Source organism: Phyllobates terribilis, unplaced genomic scaffold, assembly GCF_046119375.1.
Source record: "Phyllobates terribilis strain yellow unplaced genomic scaffold, ASM4611937v1 Scaffold_12__6_contigs__length_324123572, whole genome shotgun sequence".
Classification (NCBI taxonomy): domain Eukaryota; kingdom Metazoa; phylum Chordata; class Amphibia; order Anura; family Dendrobatidae; genus Phyllobates; species Phyllobates terribilis.
This window is the reverse complement of record NW_027362772.1, coordinates 138,557,999-138,580,745: the sequence shown is the minus strand read 5'-3', so window position 1 is coordinate 138,580,745 and position 22,747 is coordinate 138,557,999.

The following is a 22,747-nucleotide window of genomic DNA, read 5'->3' as shown; positions in this document are numbered from 1 at the left end:
TCATTTTGGACATTTATCCCTGTATATTGATAATAAGACCTTTTGCATCATTGGGATTTTACCTTGTAATACTATTGTGCTATTTTGCAGGAGCATTAAGGATTTGATATTACCTGCTTATTTAGATTAGACTTTGGGCTCTTAAATTGCACAAACCTTGATGATTAGGTGGCAAAGACCACGTTGTGGCTATTGTGTTTTTTGTTTATCCTTTACAGTGTTCATGGTCTTTTTTCTGTAAATTCTATCTGTGTATTCTGATATGTTATATATGCATGTATTTACTGCATGATATACAGAGCATTGTCTATTTATTGCACTATCTGTATTGGTGACCATCTATTAACCTGAGCAGTCATGAGGGCCAGACCCCTTTGTCTATATATACAGTGGTGGCCAAAAGTATTGGCACCCCTGCAATTCTGTCAGATAATACTCAGTTTCTTCCTGAAAATGATTGCAATCACAAATTCTATGGTATTATTATCTTCATTTATTTTGCTTGCAAGGAAAAAACACAAAAGAGAATGAAGCAAAAATCAAATCATTGATCATTTCACACAAAACTCCAAAAATGGGCCAGACAAAAGTATTGGCACCCTCAGCCTAATACTTGGTTGCACAACCTTTAGCCAAAATAACTGCGAACAACTGCTTCCGGTAACCATCAATGAGTTTCTTACAATGCTCTGCTGGAATTGTAGACCATTGTTCTTTAGCAAACTGCTCCTGGTCCCTGATATTTGAAGGGTGCCTTCTCCAAACTGCCATTTTGAGATCTCTCCACAGGTGTTCTATGGGATTCAGGTCTGGACTCATTGCTGGCCACCTTAGAAGTCTCCAGTGCTTTCTCTCAAACCATTTTATAGTGCTTTTGGAAGTGTGTTTTGGGTCATTGTCCTGCTGGAAGACCCATGATCTCTAAGGGAGACCCAGCTTTCTCACACTGGGCCCTACATTATGCTGCAAAATTTGTTGGTAGTCTTCAGACTTCATAATGCCATGCACACGGTCAAGCAGTCCAGTGCCAGAGGCAGCAAAGCAACCCCAAAACATCAGGGAACCTCCGCCATGTTTGACTGTAGGGACCGTGTTCTTTTCTTTGAATGCCTCTTTTTTTTTCCTGTACACTCTATGTTGATGCTTTTTCCCAAAAAGCTCTACTTTTGTCTCATCTGACCAGGGAATATTCTTCCAAAACGTTTTAGGCTTTGTCAGGTAAGTTTTGGCAAACTCCAGCCTGGCTTTTTTATGTCTCGGGGTAAGAAGTGGGGTCTTCCTGGGTATCCTACCATACAGTCCCTTTTCATTCAGACGCCGACGGATAGTACGGGTTGACACTGTTGTACCCTCGGACTGCAGGGCAGCTTGAACTTGTTTGGATGTTAGTCGAGGTTCTTTATCCACCATCCGCACAATCTTGCGTTGAAATCTCTCATCAATTTTTCTTTTCCGTCCACATCTAGGGAGGTTAGCCACAGTGCCATGGGCTTAAAACTTCTTGATGACACTGCGCACAGAAGACACAGGAACATTCAGGTCTTTGGAGATGGACTTGTAGCCTTGAGATTGCTCATGCTTCCTCACAATTTGGTTTCTCAAGTCCTCAGACAGTTCTTTGGTCTTTCTTTTCTCCATGCTCAATGTGGTACACACAAGGACACAGGACAGAAGTTGAGTCAACTTTAATCCATGTTAACTGGCTGCAAGTGTGATTTAGTTATTGCCAACACCTGTTAGGTGCCACAGGTAAGTTACAGGTGCTGTTAATTACACGAATTAGAGAAGCATCACCTGATTTTTCAAACAGTGCCAATACTTTTGTCCATCCCCATCAGGAAGAAACTGAGTATTATCTGACAGAATTGCAGGGGTGTCAATACTTTTGGCCACCACTGTATCTTTTAAATGTTTTTAAATGTTTTGTCTAAGAAGTTTCTAGAATAAAATTATACCTTTTATATATAGAAGTGTGCTACTCCGTGCATGTGGTTCTTTTCTCCTTTATTTGCAAAATTAGACAGAGGACACTGTAGAAAATACATAGCAGAGCAGAACCAAGAGGTGTGATAGCGCTGGAAGTGATTCTACCTGAATACTCAGGTGGCTTGCTCCTGCTGCCACCTGAGCCAGCCAAAAAAAGGTCTAGGAATGTAAAATCTGAGGTGTACACTAGGTTACTATAGTAAAGCAAAGGGAGCCAACAACTGGGCAAGGAGGAGACAGATCCATAACAGGAAGCTGGGATAGGTGAGTAACAAAAATGACTCCGATTTTTAATGCAAAAGAAAACAAATTTTTAATCAGTACAAACCTTTTATTATAATTTGATAATCTTTTAGCATCTGTATAAATAGTTCTTGCTTTGCTTTGAAATTGTGGTATTTTGATACAGGGCGAGGCCAACAGAATGAATCTTTTCTCTGAGTGAAAGAAAGGCTAGCTATTGGTCTGGGAATGGGGGAATTTCAGTACTCAGTGAAGAAAATACCACTTGACTTTAGCCACCTTTTTGACCCAGGTCCACTTTTTCAGCTCAACTGCTTCTGCTACATAGAAATCCATCTACTAATACAAGACCATTTACCCCTTTACTACCCAAGGTGGTTTGCTTGTTAATGACCAGGCCAATTTTTACAATTCTGACCACTGTCAATTTATGAGGTAATTACTCTAGAACGCTTCAACAGATCCCCCTGATTCTGAGACTGTTTTTTCGTGACACATTGTACTTCATGATTGTGGTAAAATTTCTTCGATATCACCTGCGTTTATTTGTGAAAAAACTGGAAACGTGGCAAAAATTTTGAAAATTTTGCAATTTTCAAAATTTGAATTTTTATGCCCTTAAATCAGAGAGATACAGTACAGACCAAAAGTTTGTACACACCTTCTCATTTAAAGATTGTTATGTATTTCCATGACTATGAAAATTGTACATTCACACTGAAGGCATCAAAACTATGAATTAACACATGTGGAATTATATACTTAACAAAAAAGTGTGAAACAACTGAAAATATGTCTTATATTCTAGGTTCTTCAAAGTAGCCACCTTTTGCTTTGATGACTGCTTTGCACACTCTTGGCATTATCTTTAAAAATCAAGAGGTAGTCACCGGAAATGGTCTTCCAACAATCTTGAAGGAGTTCCCAGAGATGCGTAGCACTTGTTGGCCCTTTTGCCTTCACTCTGCGGTCCAGCTCACCCCAAACCATCTCGATTGGGTTCAGGTCTGGTGACTGTGGAGGCCAGGTCATCTGGCGTAGCACCCCATCACTCTCCTTCTTGGTTAAATAGCCCTTACACAGCCTGGAGGTGTGTTTGGAGTCATTGTCCTGTTGAAAAATAAATGATGGTCCAACTAAACGCAAACCGGATGGAATAGCATGCTGCTGCAAGATGCTGTGGTAGCCATGCTGGTTCAGTATGCCTTCAATTTTGAATAAATCCCCAACACTGTCACCAGCAAAGCACCCCCCACACCATCACACCTCCTCCCCCATGCTTCACGGTGGGAACCAGGCATGTAAAGTCCATCCGTTCACCTTTTCTGCGTCGCACAAAGACACGGTGGTTGGAACCAAAGATCTCAAATTTGGACTCATCAGACCAAAGCACAGATTTCCACTGGTCTAATGTCCATTCCTTGTGTTCTTTAGCCCAAACAAGTCTCTTTTGTTTGTTGTCTGTCCTTAGCAGTGGTTTCCTAGCAGCCATTTTACCATGAAAGCCTGCTGTACAAAGTCTCCTCTTAACAGTTGTTGAAGAGATGTGTCTGCTGCTAGAACTCTGTGTGGCATTGACCTGGTCTCTAATCTGAGCTGCTGTTAACCTGCGATTTCTGAGGCTGGTGACTCGGATAAACTTATCCTCAGAAGCAGAGGTGACTCTTGGTCTTCCTTTCCTGGGGCGGTCCTCATGTGAGCCAATTTCTTTGTAGCGCTTGATGGTTTTTGCAACTGCACTTGGGGACACTTTCAAAGTTTTCCCATTTTTTCGCACTGACTGACCTTCATTTCTTAAAGTAATGATGGCCACTCGTTTTTCTTTACTTAGAATTTGTATTATGGCAAGAAAAAGCAGCTAACAGTCTATTCAGTAGGACTATCAGCTGTGTATCCACCAGACTTCTGCACAACACAACTGATGGTCCCACCCCATTTATAAGGCAAGAAATCCCACTTATTAAACCTGACAGGGCACATCTGTGAAGTGAAAACCATTTTCGGTGACTACCTCTTGAAGCTCATCAAGAGAATGCCAAGAGTGTGCAAAGCAGTCATCAAAGCAAAAGGTGGCTACTTTGAAGAACCTAGCATATAAGACATATTTTCAGTTGTTTCACACTTTTTTGTTAAGTATATAATTCCACATGTGTTAATTCATAGTTTTGATGCCTTCAGTGTAAATGTACAATTTTTATAGTCATGAAAATACAGAAAAATCTTTAAATGAGAAGGTGTGTCCAAATTTTTGGTCTGTACTGTATGTCACACAAAATAGTTAATAAATAACATTTCCCACATGTCTACTTCACATCAGCACAATTCTGGAACCAACATTTTTTTTAATAGGGAGCTATAAGGGTTAAAAGTTGACCAGCGATTTCTCATTTTTCCAACGAAATTTACAACACCATTTTTTTAGGGACCACATCACATTTGAAGTCACTTTGAGGGGTCTTTATGACAGAAAATACCCAAAAGTGACACCATTCTAAAAACTGCACCCCTCAAGGTGCTCAAAACCACATTCAAGAAGTTTATTAACCCTTCAGGTGCTTCACAAGAATGTTTGGAATGTGGAAGAAAAAAACTAACATTTAACTTTTTTCACAAAAATGTTACTTTAGACACAAACTTTTTTATTTTTGCAGGGCTAACAGGAAAAAATGGACCCCAAAATTTGTTTTGCAATTTCCCCTGAGCACGCAGATAACCCATATGTGGGGAAAAAACACTGTTTGGGGGCACGGCATGGTTCGGAAGGGAAGGAGCGCCATTTGACTTTTTGAATATAAAATTAGCTTGAATAATTAGCGGACGCCTTGTTGCGTTTGGGGAGCCCCTGATGTGCCTAAACAGTGGAAACCCCACAGAAGTGACACCATTTTGGAAACTAGACCCCTCAGGGAACTTATCTCAATGTGTGGTGAGCACCCTGAACCCCCAAGTGCTTTACAGAAGTTTATAACATTGAGCTGTAAAAATTAAATTTTCACATTTTTCCCACAAAAATGTTTTTCAGCCCCCAGTTTTGCATTTTCATAAGGGTAACAGGAGAAATTGCACCATGCAGTTTGTTGTGCAATTTCTCCTGAGTAATCAGATACCCCATATGTGGGGGAAAAACACTGTTTGGGTGCACGGAAAGGTTCAGAAGGGATGGAGCTCCATTTGACTTTTTGATTGTAAAATTTGCTTGAATAATTAGTGGATGCCATGTTGCATTTAGGCACATCGGGGGCTCCCCAAACAGTGGAAACCTCCCACAAGTGACACCATTTTGAAAACTAGACCCCTCAGGGAACTTATCTAGATGTGTGGTGAGCACCCTGAACCCCCAAGTGCTTTACAGAAGTTTATTTCATGGAGCCGTGAAAATAAAAAAAATCAAACTTTTTCCACAAAAAATATGTTTTAGCCCCAATTCTTTTATTTTCACAAGGATAAGAGGAGAAAATGGACCCCAAAAACTTTTGTACAATTTCTCCTGAATACGTCAATACCCCATATGTGGGGAAAATACAGTGTTTGTGCACACGGCAGAGTTCAGAAGGGAAGGAGCACTCTGTGACTTTTTGAACGCAAAATTGGCTGGAATTGAGAGCGGACGCCATGTAGCGTTTGGAGAGCCCCTGATGTGCCTAAATAGTGGAACCCCCCACACGTGACCCCATTAGGAAACTACAACCCTCAAGGATTTTATCAAGGGGTATAGTGAACATTTTGAACCCAGAGGTACGACACAGAATTTGCTAACATCAGTTCATCATATTGAATAAGTTGCCAGTAGTCTTGAGCGCAAGCGCTCGCTACTTGAGTTTGCATCGGGTACTCGGATATGCAGTGACATGCTCGAGTCCCCGCCCGCATGTTTCAACCCTAACCCTAGAGTTTATTTTTTATGCTGTTTCTCGTGCGGTATAAGTGATTAGACAACTTCATTCTTCGCGTCGGTGCGATTATGCCACACACTAAAAGACGCATTTTTTTGCAAAATCTAGTTTTTGCATCGCCATATATTGAGAGCTATAATTTTTCGTTGTTTTGGCTCACAGAGTCATGTGATGGCTTGTTTTTTGCGGAATGAGCTGATGTTTTATTGGTACCATTTTCAGGCACGTGACATTTTTTGATTGCTTTCTATTCCGATTTTTGGGAGGCAGAATAAACAAAAAACAACAATTCAGGAATTGTTTTTTTTTTTTTTTTATACCGTTCCGCATGTGGTAAAATTGCTAAGGCAGCTTTATTCTTCAGGTCAGTATGTTTACAGCGGTATTACATTTATATCGTTTTTCTATGTTTTGGCACTTTTACACAATAAAAGCTGTTTTATATAAAAAATAATTTTTTTGCATCGCTTTATTCTGAGAGATATAACTTTTTTATTTTTCGGCTGATGGAGCTGTATGGTGGCTTGTTTATTGCGGGACAAGATCATGTTTTCAGCTGTACCATTTTTATTTATATTCGTCTTTTTGATCGCGTTTTATTCCATTTTTTGTTTGGCGGTATGATGATAAAGCATCGTTTTTTGCTTTGTTTTTTATTTTTATTTTTTTACCGTGTTCACTAAAGGGGTTAACTAGTGGGACAGTTTTATAAGTCAGGTCGTTCTGGACGCGGCAATACCAAATATGTGTACTTTTATTGTTTTTTTTTATTTTCATAATAATATTTAATGATGAGTACATTATATTTTTAATTTTGGTGGATTATTTTTTGAATTTTTTTTTAAAGATATTTTTACATTTTTTTTTCTCCATTTTTTAACACTTTTTTTACTTTTATACTTTGTCTCACTATGGGATTTTCACTTTTTTTACTCTGATCGACTTCGATCGCAGCATTGTGGGGGTTAATGTGCAGGGAGCAGTGCGGGACCGCTCCCAGCACATAGCACCGGGTGTTAGCTGTGACAATCAGCTGACACCCGACGACGATCACGCCCGCACAGGCTGTGTGCAGGCGAAATCAACAGGGAGTACTAATATGTACCTGGCTCTTAAAGCCCAGGGCGCAGGTACGTATTAGTACGCCCTGGGCAGTAAAGGGGTTAAACTGTTGGGCAATGCCCTTTTGGTCTCCGTTATTAAATTACACACATGGATTCAAATACCACCAAAATGTAGAAATTATCGACCACTACAGGGCAGGAAAGCTAACGCCCACCAGTTCTCTAGCGGAAACATGGTAAAACTTGGAAGAAGCAGAACTGATGACAACCTGAGAGTCACAAGAAGTGAAGGTTTTGGCAACGATTGAGTATCTGGTCTTGAAAATTATCCCCTGGACAAAATGTGTTACACACCTGTTCAGGATATCCTGGGTTTGGCTTCCTTCACCTCGGTCCCCTGCCCTATGTTTATGTTTTCTCTACGTTGGGTTTTGCAGGTTGCCTGGTATGGCTCAATTACATCATCTCCATGATCCTATTTAAGGCCCATTAGGACACAAATTTGTGTCTTCCGATTGTGATTCAGGACTTTAGTTTAGTTTTGTGTACTCCACCTCCTGTGCACTCCATGCTTAACCTGCTACTATCTCTGCTGACTTCATTTCATCTGTCTTGCTGTTCCCAAGATTCCTGAGTGTGCCACATCCTCACTCCCCATGTGCCATCCTGCCAGCTGCACCAATGCCCGGGGTCCATGTACCCATTCGTTAGAAAAATAACCTCAGCACTCAACGTATCAATAAGTGTAGATTTTAATGCAGTCCAAACAAAATACAACAGACGTTTCGGCCTTGACAAGTGGCCTTCATCAGTGTGGTCAGACTGTTTGGAGTCAGGTGTATAGGGAGAGAGTGGGCAAAGTGCCTCTGGAGATGTGTGTCAATACCTGTATGTCACTTGGAAAAAAACCAAAGACAAGAAAAATACCCAAATAACTGAAAGTAAATGTATAAATCGCACAGTGCAAAAATAATGATAAATAATAAAGGGTATTTAGTTAACATAATTTTGATCAAAATAATGTGAAAGCCATCCTGCCACTTCACGGCAACCCTTATGGGACAGTCCTAACTCTAATATTAAAAACCTTACCATTTGTCAAGTGACATACATATGGACAAGGGCAGAGAGACTGGATCCCTAGTGTGAGAATAAGACCGGGGCACAATGGGCTTCTCAGCCCAGACAAAGGGCGGCCACACCCTTTTATATGCACTAAGCATACTGACTGCAAAGAAAAAACCTGAAAGGTCTGAACTGAAACGTAAGTAGATGTGCATGCAAAATGTAAATGCATGTTCACACAAGGCCATTAAACAGAGAGAAACCAAAGACAAGAAAAATACCCAAATAACTGAAAGTAAATGTATAAATGGCACAGTGCAAAAATAATGATAAATAATAAAGGGTATTTAGTTAACATAATTTTGATCAAAATATTGAGAAAGCCATCCCGCCACTTCACTGCAATCCTTATTATTGGCTTCCTTCACCTCGGTCCCCTGCCCTATGTTTATGTTTTCTCTACGTAGGGTTTTGCAGGTTGCCTGGTATGGTTCAATTACATCATCTCCATGATCCTATTTAAGGCCCATTAGGACACAAATTTGTGTCTTCCGATTGTGATTCAGGACTTTAGTTTAGTTTTGTGTACTCCACCTCCTGTGCACTCCATGCTTAACCTGCTACTATCTCTGCTGACTTCATTTCATCTGTCTTGCTGTTCCCAAGTTTCCTGAGTGTGCCACATCCTCACTCCCCATGTGCCATCCTGCCAGCTGCACCAATGCCCGGGCTCCATGTACCCATTTGTTAGAAAAATAACCTCGGCATTCAACGTATCAATAAGTGTAGATTTTAATGCAGTCCAAACAAAATACAACAGACGTTTCGGCCTTGACAAGCGGCCTTCATCAGTGTGGTCAGACTGTTTGGAGTCAGGTGTATAGGGAGAGAGTGGGCGAAGTGCCTCTGGAGATGTGTGTCAACACCTGTATGTCACTTGCAGGGGTCTAGGCGTCAGAACGCGGTATCCACCGCTGGTTCAGTGTGGTGCTGGTTCCATGCACCCATTCGGACCTGGGGCTTAGTGGATCCACTTCACAAGGTGAGCCTAACAAAATGGCTCCTCTTAAACAAATTAACAACATCAGGATAGATCTAAACAATGATCTGACTATCTCAAGCACCTTTATTAGTTGGGCCCTTACCATACCAATCAATACTGTTATCAAGGACCTACAGGACACCAAATAAGTCTGGCAAAAAGGCAACAGAGTAGAGCGCAAGAATTCGCATAAGCACACATCACTACCTACGCAAAAGCCTCCACCAAATCCTTTCAAACATGCCAAAATCCTCTGAATAAAATAACAGATTGGCTAAAAAGACTGAGATAAAAGCAGACGTAAGAATAATAATACAAGTGGTCTCACCAAAACAATTCTCCGAGAATTGCAAATATTCATCTCTGTCCTTGGGTACAACTATGCTGGAGACATTTCTATGTAATGTGAAAAACCAAAAGTGGGCACAGCAAATATATCCCAAACTGAAATGCACCAACCTGTATGTCCTCACTTGCCTGAGTAAGCCCTGATAAGTATATCATCCCTTATAAACATTGACTATTTCGGCCCTTGTTTGGTATTACACAACATAAATACACAAAAGAAATCACATCAACAATGTAAAAATAGAAATCGTAAGGATCGGCATATAAATCGAGAATCCTATCAGTGCAATGAAAGAGATGTTTAGCCTGTAGATAGAAACATTAGAAGCAATGTTTCCAATAAAATAAAACCATTGGAGTGCATTGCAGAGGGGGGAATATGTGAGGCAGTGACCGGGATCGTATACGAGGGACGTTATATCTCCCCTAGAATGTGTAGAGAGACCTATTAAAACCACTGGAGTGCATTGCAGTCACAGACACACCTGTGGCTGCAATGCATGAATGAAGGTGAGCATTGACCTGGTCAGGCTACCTGGCTAAGGCAGATTAGTAAAAACCCGACAGGGCCTTCATTTCTTGGAGGAGGTCACTGGAGGCAGTGGGGCGGCCTCCTCCCTCCAACCCGGGTTTTCCAGTGGCTCTTGCCACAGGTCCTATAAAAACTCTGCACTAAGGATTAGTGTTGTTCAGTGTTGGGACCTGCTAGGAGCATAGCAGGAGAACTTGGCAGGACTGTGTATAGCTGAACCCACGCCTGGGAAGGCTCTGCACCCGCCAGGGTCTGAGCGGCCCGGCGCGGCCGTTGCCCACGGCAACCCTTGTGTATGGACTTTCTGTTAACCCGGCTGCGAACCAGAGGACTTTCTGTTAACCCGTGAGTAGCTGAAATAAAAGCTGTTTATGTTGCACTTGCTTGGGTCACTGCCTCAGTTACTGCATGGTGTGAACACCGCCACCTTACAGCTTGGCGGAGAATGCGGGCATTGTGACTGAGTCATACCCCACCGGCAGCTGCATGACCACAATCCGACCTGCCACCCTTCAGTTCCACCCCGTGGACAAAATGGAGGAGCTGTTCAAACAGATGGTACTCTCTCAGCAGCAACAGCAGGAGAGGGAGCAGCAGCATAACCAGCAGCACCAGCTACTGTACCAGCAGCAACAAAAAACAAATGTACTGTTGCTGCAACAGATTGCTGCCCTGCGGGAGACGCCGACAGCACCAGCCCCGGAACGTCGAGACGCCCGGGACAAGGTTCGTTCAGCGTTGAGGAAGATGGAACCGGAGGACGACGTGGAAGCCTTCCTGACCATTTATGAGCGCACAGCGGAGCGGGAAAACCTACCAGCTGGCCAGTGGGCAGAAGTAGTGGCCCCGTTTCTGGTCGGCGATGCCCAAAAGGCCTACTTCGACCTCAGTCGGGAGGACGCCCAGGACTACCAGAGGCTCAAAGGTGAGATCCTTGCCCGACTGGGGGTCAATACATATGTGAGGGCTCAGCACGTATTTTCTTGGGCCTATGTGGAGACCCGATCCGCCCGGTCTCAGGCTTATGAACTTTTGCAGCTGGTCAAAAGGTGGCTCCAGCATGAGTCTTTGACTCCAGCCCAGATGGTGGAGAGGGTGGTGGTCAACCGGCTGGTTAGGACTCTGCCGGCCGCTATCCAACATTGGGTGGGGCAAGGGGACCCCGGCACCCTCGACCAGGTGGTCAGTCTGATCGAGCGCTACTCGTCCACTCAGGACTTCATTCGAGACTCTGCCCCCTCTCGGCTGTCACGTCGATCCTTGCCAACGCAGGAACCGGGAAAGGGATCGCGGCCCTCTGCTGAGGACAGTAAGCAACGTACCCGTGCTGAAGGGGTACCCCGGAGTGAGAGTGGCAGGAGACCGGTTCCCTCCCAAACAGTCATAAGACCTAACAGTACCTCCACCATTAGGTGCTGGCGGTGTCAGGGGCCGGGACATGTGGTTGCTAATTGCCCCTGACTATGGAACCCATGGACTGCGGGTATAACCGCCGGGTCTCAATGTATGCCCAGACCGTCTGCACGGCGAGCGCCGACGCCTGGGACAGTGAACTCCAACTGTACCAGGTACTGGTTAATGGGTACCCCACGGAGACCCTCCTAGACTCGGGGAGCCTAGTGACTTTGGTACATGGGTCACTGGTGGCAGAAGACAACCCCAGTGGACGGACAGTCGGGGTTGTGTGTATCCATGGGGACCTCCGAGAGTACCCAATCGTGGAGATAGCTTTGTCCACGCCATGTGGAGATATAAAACATGTGGTGGGGGTGGTAAAAACTCTTCCCTATAGGACTGTGTTGGGAAGAGACTTGCCCCTGTTCTGGACTCTGTGGAAAAACAAAATCCACTCTCCCCTGGTAAAATGTATTACAGGCGCGAGTCAGGGGTACCTGCCGTAGGGTTGTCCAACCTAGGGACAGAGTGTGACCCCAATAGGTTTCCCTTAGAGGTGCTGGCAGGAGAGGTCGAGGAGACCCCATTGACCCCCGAGCTGGAAGTGTCCCGGGACATGTTTGGGACGGCTCAGCTACAGGATCCCACCCTGACTCAGGCGTGGGAAAGGGTGGTAGAAGTAAATGGCGTAGCTCAACAGCCCGGTGCAGATACTGTATCAGGGACGAGGTAGTGGAACAGCTAGTGGTACCTCAGTCGTTACGTCGGGCGGTTCTGGAGTTGGCACACATACACCTGCTGGGTGGACACTTAGTAGTTTTAAAGACGCAACAGCGTATTTTGCAGTGGTTCTTTTGGCTGGGGATTTTCGCGGAGGTCCAAAGGTACTGCAAATCCTGCCCCTAATGTCAGTTGACCACACCCACCGCAAGTTTCTGTAGCCCATTGGTACCCCTGCCAGTGATAGAGGTACCTTTTGAACGGATTGCAATGGACTTGGTAGGGCCCATTATAAAATCCGCCCGGGGCCACCAACATATACTGGTGGTCGTCGACTATGCCACCCGGTACCCGGAGGCTATACCGCTACGCCACACCTCGGCAAAACTGATTGCACGGGAGCTGTTTGCCATGTTCTGTCACCTTGGACTACCTAAGGAGATCCTAACAAATCAGGGGACCTCTTTCGTGTCCAAAGTGACAAGGGAACTGTGCAAACTGCTAAAAATTAAACAATTGCGCACCTCGGTGTACCACCCTCAAACCGACGGGCTAGTAGAACGGTTCAATAAAACCCTCAAGTCCATGTTAAAAAAGGTGGTTTCTAAGGACTGAAGGGATTGGGACATGTTGCTATCCTATTTGATGTTCGCCGTCCGTGAGGTACCCCACGCTTCCACAGGGTTCTCTCCCTTTGAGTTATTGTACGGCAGACACCCTAGGGGTCTGTTGGATGTAGCCAAAGAGACGTGGGAACAAGAGCCGACTCCACATAGGAGTATAATTGAACACGTGATTAGTATGCTGGACCGGATCGCGGCTGTCATGCCCATAGTGAAAGAACATCTGTTAGATGCCCAGGCAGCCCAGAGGCGCACATATAATAAAAGAGCCAGAGTCAGGTCTTTTAACAAGGGCGATCGGGTGTTAGTACTGGTACCCACAGCCGAGAGTAAGCTCATGGCCAAGTGGCAAGGGCCATATGAGGTTCGAGAAAAAGTGGGGGAGGTAAATTACCGGGTGTATCAGCCCAGAAGGAGGAAACCTGAGCAGCTTTACCATGTAAACATGCTAAAACCTTGGAAAGATCGAGAGTAGACGTCACTCCGGGCATATTGCCAGAGAGTTCACTACCTTCAGCCAGGGATGTGTCCAGAGAGGTCAGGATAAGTGATGCTCTCACTAAACAGCAGCGACGGGAGGCTCGCTCGCTGGAGCAGCAGAATAACGTGTTCTCAGAGCTACCGGCTAGGACTACAGTTCTCCAACATGACATTGTTACCGAACCTAGGGTAAGGGTGCGAATGAGACTGTACCGGGTACCCGAAGCCCGGAGGCAAGCCATAATGGCTGAGGTAAAACAGATGCTCCAGTTAGGCATCATCGAGGAATCACGGAGTGAGTGAGCTAGCCCCATCACATTGATTCCAAAACCAGACAGATCGTTACGCTTCTGTAACAATTTCCGAAAACTAAATGAAGTGTCGAAGTTTGACCTTTATCCGATGCCCAGGGTGGATGAGCTGATTGAGAGGCTGGGGAAGGCCCAGTACTTTACCACGCTCGATCTCACCAAGGGTTACTGGCAGGTACCTCTCACGTAATTGGCGAAACAAAAGAGCGCCTTCGTAACTCTGGAGGGTCTATATCACTATGTGGTCTTACCTTTTGGGTTACATGGGGCCCCGGCTACATTCCAGAGGTTGATGCACATAGTGCTCAAGCCCCATCAGGAGTATGCGTCCACGTATCTAGATGATATTATCATCTTTAGCACCGACTGGCATACGCACCTATCACAGGTACAAGCGATGCTGGATTCTCTCAGAGCCGCGAGGTTAACGGCAAACCCAAAAAAATGTGCGATAGGGCTAGAGGAAGCCCGATATTTAGGCTATGTGATAGGCCGAGGAGTTATCAAGCCCCAAATCAATAAAGTTGAGGCCATAAAAAACTGGCCTAAACCATCAAGTACAAAGCAGGTGAGGGCGTTCCTTTGCATCCTTGGGTATTACTGCCGGTTTATACCTAATTTTGCTGGGAGAATGGCGGCCCTGACCGATCTCTTGAAAGGAAAAAAAAAATCGGTAACGGTTCGGTGAAACCCTCAGGCAGAAGAAGCCTTTCAGTCCATGAAGTTGACCCTGTGTGGACAGCCAGTCCTCATCAGCACCAACTTCAAGGAAACCTTCATTGTACAGACAGATGCCTCGGAGGTAGGCCCAGGAGCAGTATTGTCACAAAAAGTGAATGGTGAAGAGCACCCGGTCACCTACTTGAGTAGAAAACTTGTACCGGCAGAGAAAAACTATAGCATGGTAGAGAAGGAGTGTTTGGCTATTAAGTGGGCCTTGGAATCGCTATGTTATTATTTACTCGGGCGTCAGTTCCGCTTGGTGATGGACCACTCACCCTTGGTATGGATGAGGAATGCCAAGGAGAGGAATGCGCGAGACACCAGGTGGTTCTTGTCACTGCAAAATTTCAGTTTCTCTGTAGAACATCGCCCTGGGAAGTTGCAGGTAAACGTGGATGCCCTGTCCCGGGCACCCAGTATGGTGGCAAATGTTCAACCCCACAAGTTTGAACAGAGGGGGGGATATGTGAGGCAGTGACCGGGATCGTATACGAGGGACGTTATATCTCCCCCCAGAATGTGTACAGAGACCTATTAAAACCATTGGAGTGCATTGCAGTCACAGACACACCTGCGGCTGCAATGCAGGAATGAAGGTGAGCGTTGACCTGGTCAGGCTATCTGGCTAAGGCAGATTAGTAAAGACCCGGCAGGGCCTTCATTTCTTGGAGGAAGGTCGCAGGAGGCAGTGGGACGGCCTCCTTCCTCCAACTCAGGTTTTCCAGTGGCTCTTGCCACAGGTCCTTTAAAACCCCTGCACTAAGGATTAGTGTTGTTCAGTGTTGGGACCTGCTAGGAGCACAGCAGGAGAACTCGGCAGGACTGTGCATAGCTGAACCCACGCCTGGGAAGGCTCTGCACCCGCCAGGCTCTGAGCGGCCTGGCGCGGCCGTTGCCCACGGCAACCATTGTGTATGGACTTTCTGTTAACCCGCTGCGAACCGGAGGACTTTCTGTTAACCCGTGAGTTGCTGAAATAAAAGCTGTTTATGTTGGACTTGCTTGGGTCACTGCCTCAGTTACTGCACGGTGTGAACACCGCCGCCTTACAAATGCTAGACAAAAACAAGTGACAAGGTGGATATGGTACTTATCAATTAGCAAAGGGTTATAAATAGAGCCAGCGTACACCGATAGGCTGGTCAATGCTTCACGCAACTGTTGTCAAGCAACCTAGTTAAGCAAGAGAAGAATCTCACCTCCGTGTGTACAGTCACCCAAACTGACCTGAAAGTCTTGGAGCTGCGCAATTCAGAGCAGTGTTCTGACTAATTGGTGAGGACTCAGGACTTCAGTGTTTGTGCTGTGCGGAGATGTTTGTGCTGTGCGGAGAGGACGTATTACAGAGCAGCCACGATGTTCCTCCATTGTCGCTGTCCATGTTGCCCAGTTGTAGTTGGTGAGGAGACATAGAGCAAGATCTTTCTATCCAGTATTGATATGGACACATATAGATGATTATAATGAAGGAATAAGTTTGATGACAAGTTACTTTCAAACCCTAACCTCCCCCCTACCTGACGGCAGAGGCTGGCACGCCTATAATAACCAATGCAAATGGCGCCCCCACTCAATGTAGTGTGGCCCTATAAGATCGTAATGAAGAAGCAGTAAGATATGCCAGGCATAGTGACCATCTCAAAGTGCAAACTAGGTATATAGTGATTTTTAAATAGAAGACAGGGTTAGCTGAGCACAGTGTGGCTAATGGTAGATAGTAAGTAAAACAACAAATTCTTTTAGATTAGGTATAACTTATGACAAAGATAAGTTGCAGTCCACATGTTGCGCTAAAACAGTGATACAAACTCTTTCAAAACAAATGTGCAAAGCAAGTGTCAAAAATACTCATCGGTCTACATGTTGCGACTCGATGAGTTTCCCCTCTGGATTTTGGTTCATCAGGAGGTCTTAGGAAGAAGGATATACATATGAAGCAAAAATATATGTCCTGCTGATAGTGTGCTCAAGCAACATTCTGCCCTGTTGCCAGGCCCAGACTGATAATCTTCCCAACTGAGAAATTTCCCGGTGGGCTGCTTCAGAGTGGTCTGACTGGTTAACCACTGTTAAATCCATCCTACCACAGTAAATATCGCCTTCTGAATATCTTGTGGGATCCCAGACTGCCCGCTCTGACCTGTCACACTAGGTTCTGAAACTCCCCGGCATCAGGAACTTCTGCGCGGGGCTCAATTCTGTCTCCGACCCCTTCCTTTTTATACCACATCCTGATGAGACCATTCACTTTGAGTCCCAACTCCTTGCCATCTTCAGGATCAATGGTAGCTGGAGAAGGAAGCAGCTTTTGAATTTGACTCTCTGACCTCCAAAAAATGGAAGAGAGAAGGAGAAAATGGACAGACTAGAGAGAAGAAGTGAAGCAACAAAAAAGAGTGCAAAGAGGAAGTATGCATTGCACGAGAGAGAACAGAAGAGAGGAGTTCAGTAGCTGGATAGGAATGTAGAAAAGAACGGAAGAAAACAAGCAGTGAGATGGAAAGGGCGGAGTGGAAAGTAGGGAAAACTGAGACTGGAAACAGCAGCTGAATACTGGAGTAAGCTATATCATAGACACTTATAAATGACTGCCACAAGGCAGCACCCACACAGTAAATAGTGAAATACATTGTGCTGGGTCTATAATATAGTTTATGCCGCACATTATTATGCAGTATATCAGGGTGCACCAGCATTTGGTCCATACTGCCCGGCAGGACAGAAGCACAGCAGATTTCCCATCTGTGCAGTCAGATGTGTGTCTGTATGAACATGGCTGGGCAGAGCTGCAGAGCTCCAATGAGCGTTTCCTCTGCAGAGAAGGAGCGCACTGATTGCTTAAAGGGAATCTGTCACTAGGTTTTTGCTACCTCATCTGAGAACAGTATACTGTAGGAAAATTGACTCTGATTCCAACAATATATCACTTAGTTTTCTGAGTGCAGCAGTTGTGACACAATCAGAGCTTTTAGATGTGGCTTGTAGAAGAGCTAAGAAAGCTGACCGCACCCACACCACAGCTTTCTGTGTAAACTGTATGTTAACAGTGAGCTGCTAATCAGTGCTGGGGGTGTGGCTGGACTAGGGGCTAGTCCATCAGTGATAATCTCCTGCTGATAAAAAACTCATTATATTGAATTAACAGTACACAGCCTAATAAGTGACACATCACTGAAATCAGTGTCTCAGCCCCTAACTCATGCTGCAAACAGATTATATAGCAAAAACCTGCTGACATATTCCCTTTAATTCAGAGTCCTGTCACGCTCTTATAGGCTGCCGGTGTGTCAGACTATTCAGTAACCAATGAGCCTGTACTACAAAAGAAATTGCCGAATGTTCATATATAGATGTGTCCAGAATCAGGGGATTACAGCCTCCACCATCATACCGTCATTTCACACTTACTTACATGAACACTGATATTATATCATATGGACTTCTTCTCTGTGGACGTGTTGGTGGGGAGTGACCCTCACCGATCTTATGTCACTCATCCAATACGTAAGTGATTCACTTTATTAGACCACACTCTAATTTTTCCAGCACAGGTTAGAAAATAAAAGTTGAACTCTGATGTGTTACTCACACGTTCAGTATTTGGTCAGTATTTTACATCAGTATTTGTAAGCTAAAACCAGGAGAGGAACAATCAGAGGAAAGTATAATAGAAACACGTCACCGCTTCTGCATTTATCACCCACTCCTGGTTTTGGCTTATAAATACTGAGGTTAAATACTGACCAAATACTGAAAGTGTGAACATGGCCTATCCTGTGTGGCGCCCCTGAGGGTTCGACTGCCACAGGGATGCTGCACTTCTCTAATGGAGTGTAGTGTTCCTCCTCTGAGGTAAGAACAGTGCGATGGTCAGGACCCTTCCTTCACATCCAACACCACACTTCTCCCACCAGAGGGGGCTAGAATGCACTAGGTGCTGCCCTCCTGGTTAGGGGAGACTGGAGAACCAAGAGATAGGGGAACCATTTAGTGGGTGAGGGTGGAGGACTCACATTTTAGTGACACTTAAAAATTTAATATTTAATACACAGCCATCTTGGTTCATGGTCTGTCCTTTTCTATCCTTATGGTCCTTTCTGTCCGTCAGCCTGTGTGGCTGTCCTTCAGTCGGCTCCATGATGGTTCTTTGACTGATCTAGTGTGACCTCCTACCCTGTAAGCGGATCCTGTGTGGGCCTGCATCGGATGGAGACACAGCCCTCGTACCTTGGCCTTGGGGCAGGTTGCAGATAATGAATGTCTCAACCCGGTCAAGGACCATGACCAAGAAGGCCCGGAGCTCAGGAGTGTAGCTCCACCGCAAATGGATCCCAGGGAGGATGCAGACGGAGCGGTGTACGCCACCTGTCCTCGCCAACCTGATATATTCAGAGTGATTCCGGCTGCAAGAGGGGTACTGGCCCCCGACACCTGACCTTGCAACTCCACGTCCTGGTCGGGAAAGCCTGGTAGGCCCTGAGGATCCCTCCGGGTAACGGAAGGAGCGGAGCTGCCACCCGTACCCTTTTTCTGAGAGGAGTTCAGAGGGAGACCCGGCCTATCTACACACACACAGACAGGAAAGTACCCGGTCTGAAGTCTAGGAACACTCGGGTGTGGGGTCCTGATTGAACGCTGGACTTACTCGGAGGTTGTCGGACCCCCCCGTCTCTGGTGACTGCAGGACTCCATGAGGAGCAGGGAGAAGCCTTGCAGCTGTACTCTACAATGTGAGTAAAAACCCTGGAAGTTAACCCCTATGGCCTCCGGACTCTTTATTCTGCATTACACCGCGCTACGCAGCACCAGACCTCCTAGACTACTACCCCCATCTTCCTGTCCCTCTGCCCTGAGCCCTTGCTCTGCCTGTGGGGAGTAGTAACAACGACGGCTGCGATAACACCATGCCTCTGCAGACTGCAGCGGCGCTGGTGGCCTTCACCAGGTGCCACAGGTGGCGTAGTCGAGATCAGCCACTCAACCCGGATAAGCCCGTACCATCTTTTTGTTTTAGTGTGACGGCCCTGGGCACGGGTCGGGTCCGGGCCACGGCTGCACCCCATCTCTCTATCATAGGACCCAACTCCGAGTCCCCCATCTCCCAGGGTAAGGGCTTACAGGAGACTTTGAGGCGTCACACCTGTCATTGAGATAATTAAATAATAGCTGGAAACATTGCTTTTTTCTATTCCTCACCTCAAACATTTCTACAAATTAATGGAGTTTCCACTGCTCAGACAAACCCTCTATAACTGCTGAGGTCCCACAAATTAAAAAAAAATGTAAACTTACCTCCAGAACCAGCATCAGTATCAGCGCCAGGTCACCCGGTGGTTGCATGACATTATGGTGGTGATGTGTTCACCCCCACTCCAGACATACAAGCTTCATCATAGGGATGTGTGAGTGACGCAGCCCTGGAGCTCTGTGCATGAGAAGTATAAAAATACAGAATATCAGACATTTAATCTGCACAAAATCTCCCTATTTATATAAGCAAATGTGATTTATCTTTAGTCAGATGTTATATTATATTTAAAGTCTGTCAGACTTCATCAGAGGTCAGTGAGAGGTGGCACTGCCCTGTAATATCACTGCTCCAGATTCTGCTCATCACTGATGACATCACTGATGACATCAGCAGCAGCCCCGCCCCCAGACAGTACAGTTCTGATGCTGTGTGACATCACAATGCTGGGTCCAGAACTTCTTGCCTCCTGACCCGTGCCTCATGTGTCCGCTGCTGTATGTCACCTCGGTCGCCTTAGAATATCTCTCTCCATGCCATCTTCATGCAAAGCCTACTGCCATCAATGTCACTGCTTCAGGTCTTTGACTTCTCCAATCCTGAGCTGGCACCTGATATGACTCCAGCCTGAAGATCATCTACCCCCAGAGCGGCCTGTGTTTAGTGTTCATCTGGTGAGTTCAGGAACAATAGTCTAATATGGGCCATTATCCCTGAACTCAGCACAGGCTGGGTAAGTCCTGCACCCATCTCCTCCATATAACCCACACTACACAAGTATAGGCCCCCACACTACATGATAGGTGTAGGCCCCACACATAGACATACGGCACGTAGATGGAGATTTCGGCTTTTGATCCTGGGATTTAATCTGATCGCCATATTTGGGGTCAGGAAGGAATTTTCCCCCCTGATATGAGGACAATTTGCTTATTCCTCACAGGGGGTTTTCGCCTTCCTCTGGATCTACACGGCCTTAAATAGGATTATTATAATAAATCAATAAGTAGATTCATACATAAGTAATGCAACAAAAAGTTTTAAAAATGAAAAAAAAAAATAGTTTCATACAAACCAAAACATTTTTTTAAATAACGCATCTACACTATCCATAGGTTAGGAACGAGCCTTTGACCCCGGGATTTATTTTGATTATGATGTTATGTTTGGGGTCAGGAAGGAATTTTTCACCTTCTTCTGGCTCAACACAGCCGTAAATAAGTTTAAACTGATAGTTGTAAAAGTAGCTCCATCAGTGGCGTCATATACAGTTATATGAAAAAGTTTGGGCACCCCTATTAATCTTAAGCTTAATGTTTTATAAAAATTGGTGTTTTTGCAACAGCTATTTCAGTTTGATATATGTAATAACTATTGGACACAGTAATGTTTCTGCCTTGAAATGAGGTTTATTGTACTAACAGAAAATGTGCAATCTGCATTCAAACAAAATTTGACAGGTGCATAAGTATGGGCACCCTTATCATTTTCTTGTTTTAAATACTCCTACCTACTTTTTACTGACTTACTAAAGCACTTTTTTTGGTTTTGTAACCTCATTGAGCTTTGAACTTCATAGCCAGGTGTATGCAATCATGAGAAAAGCTACTTAAAGTGGCCACTTGCAAGTTGTTCTCCTGTTTGAATCTCCTCTGAAGAGTGGCATCATGGGCTCCTCAAAACAATTGTCAAATGATCTGAAAACTAAGATTATTCAACATAGTTGTTCAGGGGAAGGATACAAAAAGCTGTCTCAGAGATTTAATCTGCCAGTTTCCACTGTGAGGAACATAATAAGGAAATGGAATAACACAGGGACAGTTCTTGTTAAGGCCAGAAGTGGCAGGCCAAGAAAAACATCAGAAAGGCAGAGAAGAAGAATGGTGAGATCAGTCAAGGACAATCCTCAGACCGCCTCCAGAGAGCTGCAACATCAACTTGCTGCAGATGGTGTCACTGTGCATCGGTCAACTATACAACGCACTTTGCACAAAGAGAAGCTGTATGGGAGAGTGATGCGAAAGAAGTCGTTTCTGCAAGCACGCCACAAACAGGCGGCTGAGGTATGCAAAAGCACATTTGGAGAAGCCAATTTCTTTTTGGAAGAAGGTCCTGTGGACTTATGAAACCAAGATTGAGTTGTTTGGTCATACAAAAAGGCGTTATGCATGGCGGCAAAAAAACACAGCATTCCAAGAAAAACACTTGCTACCCACAGTAAAATTTGGTGGAGGTTCCATCATGCTTTGGGGCTGTGTGGCCAATACCGGCACCGGGAAACTTGTTAAAGTTGAGGGACGCATGGATTCCACTCAGTATCAGCAGATTCTTGACAATAATGTTCAAGAATCAGTGATAAAGTTGAAGTTACGCAGGGGATGGATCTTTCAGCAAGACAATGATCCAAAACACCGCTCCAAATCTACTCAGGCATCCATGCAGAGGAACAATTACAGTGTTCTGGAATGGCCATCCCAGTCCCCAGACCTGAATATCATTGAACATTTGTGGGATCATTTGAAGAGGGCTGTCCATGCTCGGCCACCATCAAACTTAACTGAACTGGAATTGTTTTGTAAAGAAGAATGGTCAAAAATACCTTCATCCAGGATCCAGGAAATCATTAAAAGCTACAGGAAGCGACTAGAGGCTGTTATTTTTGCAAAAGGAGGATCTACTAAATATTAATGTCACTTTTCTGGTGAGGTGCCCATACTTATGCACCTGTCAAATTTTGTTTGAATGCAGATTGCACATTTTCTGTTAGTACAATAAACCTCATTTCAAGGCAGAAACATTACTGTGTCCAACAGTTATTACATATATCAAACTGAAATAGCTGTTGCAAAAACACCAATTTTTATAAGACATTAAGCTTAAGATTAATAGGGGTGCCCAAACTTTTTCATATAACTGTAAATACATAAAAAAGTAAAAAATAGGTTTTTAGACCATTTATAGTTGACAGACACAAATATATCTATATCTATAGATATATATCTATATATTTATGCAGTAGCTCAGTACAAAACTTAAAAAGATAGATTAATACATTATATCTTTACATTTCATTA